Below are 8592 nucleotides of genomic sequence, written 5' to 3' on the forward strand. Positions count from 1 at the left end.
TTTAAATTCTTCCATAAATAAAAAAGTTGGCACTGCGCATGCGCAAAACCAAATTTTGAAATTGGCGTTTGATTTTCCTTTATCCCAAGTGCCTATGTATCAAATTTCATTCAAATACTTTTATAAGTAAAAAAGTTTGCAATTCGGTTTATAAATGGTCGAGATGCGAAAAGGGCAATGTGAATTTTGAATCGATTCGATTCAACTTTTGGCATTGCGTATTATATGGCTAAAGCTATGCCCATATTGAATTTCATGCAATTTAGTTCATAACTAACGGAGATGTAAAAGCGATCGAACATTTCTAAACAAAGTTATCGTTCACACGGACAGATAGATGGACAGACAGACAAAGGAACAGACGGAGAGATCAACCGGCAGGCGACAGATAGCAATGCAAAATTATAAACGATCTCTAGGATCGTTAATAAACGGCAAAAGTGTAAAATTATGGAACATGTAAAAAACGGTTTTTTGTTTTTTTTACAATAACTTTTTTTGTAAGCGGTACAGAAAAAATTCCTTCCTTGGTACAAGACTCGACACCATAACGAACCAAATAGCGAAAAAAGTAGAACAATAGCTCTTAAGATAAAAAACTAGTAGCGTCGCAAAGTTAGCGGACGGACGGACGGACGGACAAAGTGGCCACAATAGCGCATTTTTTTTTTATTTTTGTGGAAATGCGCTAAAAAGGTAAGGTTTGCCGTGACTACAAAATTCATTCCAACCTGTGCCTTTGAGGACGACCCAACATACATAAGCCATAAAGGGATTACATTTACCAAAAGTTTAAGAAGTAGGTAATTAAAGATTTACCATAAACTACAGTAGGTACGACGAGGTACTCATTGGTACGGGCTTTCTCTCATTGGGAAAGTGTCCAAGATAAGGATGCCTATTATGGAGATCGAAACCATAGAAGATAGGATGATGGTCAAATTAGAGAAAAGATGCACAATTAAACCATTATTATCGTGCTTTAGAGAAAACAGAAAAATTCCGATTACTTCCGAAGATATGGCAGAAAAACCGAAACTTGCCGATTTTATGTTTATTTTTTGCTGGTATTATTTGAACAGATACAACAAGAAAGACAAAAGATACTTTCTCATTGCCACTTTTTGAACTCTACAAGACAGCACCCGCGCACAGCTTGCGAGCAAACCTATCGGATCAATTCCTGGAAAATAGAAAAAATTTTAGATACGTATGCTTGCATGATTAAGACGTTCTGCCCGGGTGCACCATCCTGTTGAAACCAACAATTTCCAACTTTTGTTTTTATTTGTGTGACGTATATAGTTGTATTCGTAATCAGAAGTGCTACTAAATACAGTGTGTACTTTTTCCACGGGCCATATAAAAAAGTATAGTTTGTGATAATTTCCCCGAAACAAACGTTGTATTAAAAATCTTCCAACGGTGCTCAAAAAGGGGCAAGTATTTTTTGGGAACAAGAAAACGCCAGTTCTAGCTTCTAATGTAAACCCGAGTGTTTTCAAATTATCGTCCAAAAAGTTGATAATCGAGTCCAATACTCCACAAAATTCCTTCCGCTTTTGAGGCTTCGACTAGAACCAGCAGGATTATATTATGCCAGTAGAAAGGTCAAATTACCTCAACTTACAACGCCAGCTGAACCACTGAATTCATTACTTCTTTCAGGGCAAAACCCTCTATCGAAGCATTTCTTGCAGAATATTCAACATTATAACTGATATGTATTCCAAATGACACCATTTTTTAGTGCAAATATAATTCGGGAAAGGGGTTTCAATGCAAATTTTAAGGTATTATTTTTTCTGTAACCAACATCATACACATCCATCCCAACATGTAACTACGAATACGAAAATTATAAACACCCGTGCGAAGCCGGGTCGAGCAGCTAGTTTAAAAATAAATGCTGTAAGTTGTTGTATCGAAAGTGATGGTCCAAAACCCACGATGAAAATCATTGTAAATTATTGTAATTTTATTTCAAAATGACAGGAAATTCCCATAGGTGTTCTTGTACGATTAGGAGATTGCGCGCGGGTGCACCATCCTGTTGTAACCTACAGAGTTGCCAACTTTTTTTTGTACTAAATTTATACACTATGTACTTTTTTATCGTACGATATAAACAAATAAAGTTGATGAAAGAGAGAGAGTCGGTAGTCTCGATCAAGTTCCGAAAATTCTAATAATTAACCACACAAATTTGCATTACGATCTGAGATAAATCTTGGGCACAAATAGAAAAATCTGACATGAAGAAGTCTAGTCGGATCATAAAATTGATTCGAGTAAACAAGCAATTAGTGACAATGACAAAGAAGTAACAACATTTCCAAAAGAAAAAAAAGGCTTACACGCTTGTTTTGAACAATAGTTTCTAAAAGGAAAAAACTACACTCACAAATAAATTCAAATGAAACGCATCAAATCTGTGCTTATTTCGTAAATAATGGACCAGATTTAGTTCATAAATTAAAATATTCTTACATAAAGGATGTTCCGTCATTATTTTCGATGTTTAGACCGAAAATAACATCTACATGACATTGTTTACAAAACAACATAATATGTGCTATTATGCGTCGCATTGTTCCAGTTAATCAAGCTAAAGAACAAATTACTTATTGTAATCCAACAAACAGAAACTTGCTGCTGGTAAATTCGTCAAAATTATAGAATGTGTTTTTTAGTAAAAACACTTGCAGAATTTTTACATGCTGCAGTTCGTAATTTTCATGTAACTATTGGAATACGTTAAATAAAGTTTGAACTTGCCAAGACCACCATTTTGGAACAGAAAGAAATTGTTTATATAGAGTGCACGTTCTAACAGCGATCTTCATTTGTGGTCGTAGATGTGATGAACAGATTTCATTGGCAATTGGCATATTTAAAGATTTTCCGATCATCTTTAGATCTGTTTTCAATGCGCCACCCTCTATAATAATGATTTGTAAAGTTTGTGCAATTTTTATTGTTCATTGCATTTTACGCGATCGCTTTGCGTCATTACATTAGCTCATATTTTTTGTTTATCTTTATGCACTAGGAAATTTATAAACAATAAAATGTGGTAGATATACTTAATATGGTGTACACATTGCGGAAAGAAGTCTGTAATGCTTTTTTTCATTTTTCACACACACGTTTGTGAATGAATGCATTGCATATGGCGTAGTACCTGTAACATGCACGAGTATTATTTATTCAGCTGGTATTAGCTTTTGAAATCAGCCCTGCTTAAACGAGGACAGGGTTGGTACGTTTAAATATACGGGACGAACAGTAAAATGTGCATGCATGACAGTTATATCAACTATCGTTGGCACAGTTTACACTTTCCTTTCCGATACTTTATCGCCTATGGGTTGATCTTTCTATAACTATCGCTATCAATTGACTTCTCATATTAAAAATGCGCAGAAATTCTTCGGCATCGTTACGTAAATTGTCTTACTTATGAAAGCAAGTTTATGATGATTAGTGGGTGAAATTAATTCCACGTCGTCGTTCGAATTGTTAGCGCGTTTGGATATAGTTCAAAAACCGACCAAAAATAGTAACCCGCCATTATTATTATAGTAATTGTTGCAAATTTCTAAATAGTAAAAGGTTATTCGCCTCTTTGTAATCGTTTGTAGGTTAGGCCAGTAGACTATTTCAATAAACATTAATTTAAGTCCTAACCCACGAGACTATAACTTTACTCTTTAGAGTAAGTATTTGAATGTGCGGTGGCGGAATATAAATGACCTAAAATGGATATTACTTAATTATTAAGATCTCAATTTGAAATAGAGGCGTGAAATATGCTATGTAACATTGAAACGAAAGTAGGTACCAAATTTATTTACTACTATTCCTTGCTTGCACAATGAAACGCACGTTCTTCCTACTTGGGTCCTCGATACGTCAACCCACTGCTAACTTTTGCATACTATTTGTGAACTTTTGTGTGCCATCGTATATCAAATTAAATTAACCCCCCCTTTTAACCAACAATTGCCGTCATCACGCTACTGTAAATAATGTGCATTGTTTACTATAGATAGGCGATGGCAGTGAAGAGAAATATATACTTACAAGATTAAAGAAAACAATATAAAAGTAAATCATCTACAAACAAAATAGAAGAAACGCACAAAAAAAGGCCCACATGATAATCAAAAAATGAATTATAAATAGCCCTTGAATTGAACTTCCTCCAACAGAAAAAATACTTTCTTACCGTATTAAGACGTGTTGCTTAATAACATTAAGAGTGGGTGCGCCCTGCCGGATACAAAGCTGGACCCAACACTAAAACTATTGAATATCAGAAAACAGACGTAAAAGGCCAACTCCGTGACATGGTCTAACACCTTGATAACTAAAACGAAAACGACAAGAATTAATTATTATATCAAAGATTTTACACCCATTATGAAACGTAAGTAACGGTTGTGTTAAGATCCATGGCATTGAAATCTAACTTAACATTATTATACAGTGTGTCCCACATAAACTAAAATTTTAAAATGTTTTCCAAGATTTGCGGTTTTCTGAATATTTAACAGAAAGTGGGAACGCGTATCTTTACTTAGTTTTTTTTTTGGTACGCCCTATATGTATAGACGGTGCGGCGGCGATAGTCAACGGAAGACGGCGGAACATCGGCAAGATAGAAAACAAAACCTGCTAATAATGGCTTATCATGTCTGAAATTCTAAAATAAGTTGCCCTCTTCTTTGGGGGCTGTACAAACAAAGGAAAAAAGGATCGAGTCACTACGAAACTTACTTGCAGTATCGGCGGTAAGGCAAACAATTAAAAAAATTAAAACACACAAGGCTCACTCCTCGTCTCCTCGAGCAAATAAGTAAATTCAAAAACTACTTAGTAACGAAACTCCCAACTTAAAACGCTTCTGGATACCGGGAGTTCAGCAAAGCTACGCAATTTTACAAATATACAGTGTGGTCATAACTTCGGGTATAAAACTTCAACACGGAAAAGGGGTGCTTTGTTACAGTCCAACGGTACCCCTTGGCACCTTCCCAAGTATGATAAAGAGTATGCGATACAATGATTAAATGGTGAAGATAAGCGAATGTTGTGTCGTAGAAAGTAGTAAAAAAAAATGTTATTAAGTAGTTGATTTTTAGCGTCTGTTACTATAAACAAATTTAGCTTCTGTCATTTTTTCGGTGAGATTCTCCGTTTCCCGTTATTAATGATGGTTGTAAAACTTGAATAGGATTTGACATTAAAGGAATGAAATTCGTTAACTACGTAGTTAAAATTTTTTCGATTTGATTTGTGTTGGAGTACGACCGCGTAAAATAATATAAATAAATGTACCGCTGTATGTAAATGCAAATCTCGAGTAGGCGACCGCTGGACGGGTTTGCATAGCGTGGGATGCGATAAAAACAGACGCGAGTCGTCAATTTTGCGTTGGTTCTGTTTTGGGTTTTCAGCCCGACAACGGTTACAGATAAGAATTGTGGATTGCGGTTGGCGCAGAGGCGTCTCGGAAACTGTCGCAGGCTTCGGCTGTTAACGTAGATGCGTTTTCGGTTCGGTTTAATAAGAAGGAACCTCTAAGTTTATGTGTGTTTTACTAGGACTTAACTGGGGAAAATTCATTGTTAAATTGGTTGGATTGTTTTTTATCGTACTAAAGAATACAGGAATACAGGAGTAAATGAATAAATATTCAACAAGATCATAGAAAATCGAGTTAATGTTAGCTTGAGTTTTATTATTAATCAGACTGCGCAGTGAATTCCTGTGTTAGTAGAGGTCGACCGGAAGCAGCTTTTCTAGGTCAAAGATCAATTACAATAAAAGGGTAACCTGCGAGAGTAACCAGACAGATTGTGCTAATTTGATTTTTTGCCGAAGTTTTTATAAAATAATGAGAAATAAAACTGAAAATTAACTAATTTGTATATTATTAGATGGGAAAAAAGGTGTCATTATAAACCCTCTAACAACGATCTGCAAAAAAAAAACGTTTTCCCATGTCAATTTTGGAATAATCACCCGGTATATTTATCTTTAGTCGGGTTTCACAACTTCGCTAAACCCATTACTATATTTAACTCTTAATTGAACATTTGAACCAAATGCGAGTTAATCCCGTTATAGCTATTATGCTTACTTTCTGTTGCTTGATTGATTGATCTTCTATCGTTTGGATTATTTCAATTACATATTCGCTGTAGGTATGCTAGAAGATATTATAGGCAAGTGAGGGACAAAGAATTCAAAATGTTACCCAATATTATTTTCCGGTATTCGAAATTTACCATTTCGTAAAAAACATAATGTCCTTCTTATTTCACATATAAATCACACGTATGGCCTCTACCATCTAAAATCTACATTTTGTAATAGAAAAAGTTGCACTTTGTTACGCTTCCTTCAAAAAAATCTAAAAAGTAAAATTTCATGCCATTGCTTGTTGAATTAAACATTCGCGATGACCTTGCTGGGAAAGCATTGTTGTGGGTGTGAATATAAAATTTGTTTTCGAGTTTTAAATATCCATTTTGTAGACGAGGAAATATGCTCGATATTAGCGATATTATCTTGATGGCTTTCCTAACTGTAGTATTTTTTTTACTGAACATTACTGTTATTATAGCATTTCTGTTACGTATATGACCAACTTTGTTTTTATCAAACGTGCGAGAAATACTGATGCCATGTCAACATATTTTATGTTAGGACAAATAATTATTGCACTTATTTAATGTCCATCCAATACAGAATATTGGCACACATATTTTGATAGGTACTTCAGACTTCAATTAACTTTAAACTAAAAATTAATCTTCCCGTCTTCATCATGTCAGTAAAATGATTTGAAAACGGCGTCACATAAATTAATATTTGAACTGGAAGGCAATTTGATGTCTTTTTTTTTTCAACGTTCTATGCGATGTTTAGTGTTGAAGGAGGAATAACGCAAATATTTCGAAATGGTAGAGTAAAATAAATTTAATGTTTTTAATTGAAGTACAAACTTTAGATAAATGACCGATATAGAGGTAAACTGGTTTTACACACCTTTAAAAATAACTAAATAAATATTTTCATTGGTTATCTTATATGCGTTTTGTAATTAAGTAGGTCATGCTTCGTATTGCCAAAATAAACGATAAAAATTATTAATTTTTGTAATTTGAGGGTTTAGTAGCGAGGCAAAAGAACACCCAGTTCAATGAATTGCCAAATTTTGCCTAAGAATATTAAACGGAAACATAAAACGGTACTATTTCCCATAAAAAGCAACGTCAAGGTAAAGCGTGTGTGTTGTATCTTTCCTTCTCCCTAGGATCCTTCTCATCCACTTCTCTCCCCTTCCCCCGTCTCCCAGCATCTCACTTTTACTTCCTTGCCCTTTTCACCTCCTTGCACTCCCATAGCATGTACTGTATGTTCTCCTCTTCCTCTCCACATATTCTACATTTTCTTTCTTCTTCTCGTCTCCTTCCCTCTCTCCTGACTTCCGCATCTGAACTTCTCCATTATCTTAATATTTTTTCTTTCTTCCCACAAGTTCCCTTATTAGTTCCTTAATTTTCTCTTCGCTCCTTTCCTCGAATCTTACCGCGATGCGCCCAGACGTTATTCTTATCTTCTCCATTTTTTAGCGCATTTTTGCAAAAAATTTTTTTTGTAAAAAGTAGCTCACTTTGGCTGGCTGGCTGGCTGGCTGGCTGGCTGGCTGGCTGGCTGGATGGATGGCTGGCTGGCAGCAAATGTGGGCGCGTGGAAGAACTCTTGTAGAAAGGCAACGGGTGTACGTGTATCTACAGGGCCGTGAAATTTGTCAACCTTAGGGACATGGCTACATGATGTGGGGTTGGCGACATCTGGGCGTCATCCTCGAGCGTAGTATACTAACGGGAAGGTTTTTCAGTTTTTTCCTATCTTCTACTACAGTTTTGGTCCGATTCTTTTGAAATTGGTGTCGTCGGAAAGATGTTGTAAACGCGCACAACTCCTGCGTGGCGGAATTTTGTTTTTTGTCATAGGGGCGAAATTAACGCCCTTTTGCGAGGCGGCGCGCGCGTCTTCGAGAAGTAGTCAGGCGCCTTTTACCTTCCGTTGCGAACTCACGCGGTTTAAAGTTTCGTGAATCTCGAATCGCTGTCTCTCTTTCTCGTGTCGCCAATAGAAGTGAATTGCGAGTGAACGGGACGTCGGAAGTGGGTACCGTAAAAGAGAATGTGGTAGCCCGCGACACAATCTCACTGATGGTGGAGTCAAATCTTCAAACGCGAATTGCGAGTGAACGGGACGTCGGAAGGGGGTACCGTCAACGGGAATGTGGTAGCCCCCGAAACGATCTTCCTGATGGTGGAGTCAAATCTTCAAACGCGAATTGCGGGTGAACGGGACGTCGGAAGTGGGTACCGTCAAAGGGAATGTGGTAGCCCCCAACACGATCTTACTGATGGTGGAGTTAAATCTTCAAACGCGAATTGCGGGTGAACGGGACATCGGAAGTGGGTACCGTCAAAGGGAATATGGTAGCCCCCGACACGATCTTCCTGATGGTGGAGTCAAATCTTCAAACGCGAATTGCGGGTGAAC

This window comes from Photinus pyralis, unplaced genomic scaffold (assembly GCF_008802855.1).
Source record: "Photinus pyralis isolate 1611_PpyrPB1 unplaced genomic scaffold, Ppyr1.3 Ppyr1.4_LG1, whole genome shotgun sequence".
NCBI lineage: Eukaryota > Metazoa > Arthropoda > Insecta > Coleoptera > Lampyridae > Photinus > Photinus pyralis.